The sequence below is a fragment of the Hippocampus comes genome, unplaced genomic scaffold (assembly GCF_001891065.2).
Source record: "Hippocampus comes isolate QL1 unplaced genomic scaffold, H_comes_QL1_v1.1 C16792886, whole genome shotgun sequence".
Taxonomy (NCBI): domain Eukaryota; kingdom Metazoa; phylum Chordata; class Actinopteri; order Syngnathiformes; family Syngnathidae; genus Hippocampus; species Hippocampus comes.
In genome coordinates, this window is record NW_017839016.1 from 1 (window position 1) to 872 (window position 872).

The window sequence follows — 872 nt, forward strand, 5'->3', positions numbered from 1 at the left end:
AAAAAAAAAAATTTAATATTTACATATCAAGGGAAAAAGTAGCCGATATTTAGATCCAGTGTAAAAGTGGAAAGTTGCTGTGACGATACCTCTGCAGTGGCATCATGGCAAATCGAAATCAGTACATCAAAGTGCCCACTGAACTGTAAACATCTTTGACATGGGCAAGGCCAAGCTGCTCACATTTAGAACCTGTTGGAAGAGACCAAGTGTTATCCTTCAGGAAAGTCACCCCCCCTCCCCCTCATGTCCACTCACTAACCTTTGTGTCATCATTATACGTAAAATCCCTCACTTTCTCCCCATTGGCTACCACGTATTGGGGCGGCGAGGACACCCCAAACACTTGCATTCTTCTCAATACGAGACCATCCAGGTCTCCATTTAGTCGGAGGGGCTCACTCACAACCTGGGACTGAAAAAGTGAGGTGGTAAAAATACACTTCATATATTTGCCGGTGAAACTCCAAACACTGCAAAACAAGTCATGACAGTTCAGAAGTTTGAGTACAGACTTTACCTACCTGTCCGGCAGTGAAGATGACGTAACAATAACTTCCTTTCTCGAAGCTCCCGATGCTGTCGCCGTCATCCCAGAACAAGTCGCCTCGGGCCGAGCCTCCCGCTGACAGCGCCACCGTCAGGAGGAAGGGGTTTGTGCGCGAGACTGTTGTCGTTAAAGCTGGCTCCTTTAAGAGAGAGGACCGAGAGAATGATACAGCAGTAATTCGACATTCTCAAGGAAACGCTTCCATAAGCCCAAATGTCTTGATGTCATTACAGAAGTTAAGTGGAGACAACCAGATAAACCAGTTCAACACACCACAGTGATTCAGCACAGAACGAAGACTTAAAAATAGATGGCACCTTCT

The 872-nt window shown here is 45.9% G+C and overlaps 1 long non-coding RNA gene across 1 annotated transcript; it reads right to left on the reverse strand.

Annotated features, from left to right (window-relative positions):
- Position 1: 1 nt before the first annotated feature.
- LOC109509163 (uncharacterized) lies at positions 2-828 on the reverse strand. Its single transcript, XR_002166889.1, has 3 exons — positions 525-828; positions 263-415; positions 2-192 (listed from the first exon to the last, which is right to left on the reverse strand). It is a non-coding gene; the product is annotated as an uncharacterized LOC109509163 (long non-coding RNA).
- Between the last annotated feature and the right edge of the window lie 44 nt (positions 829-872).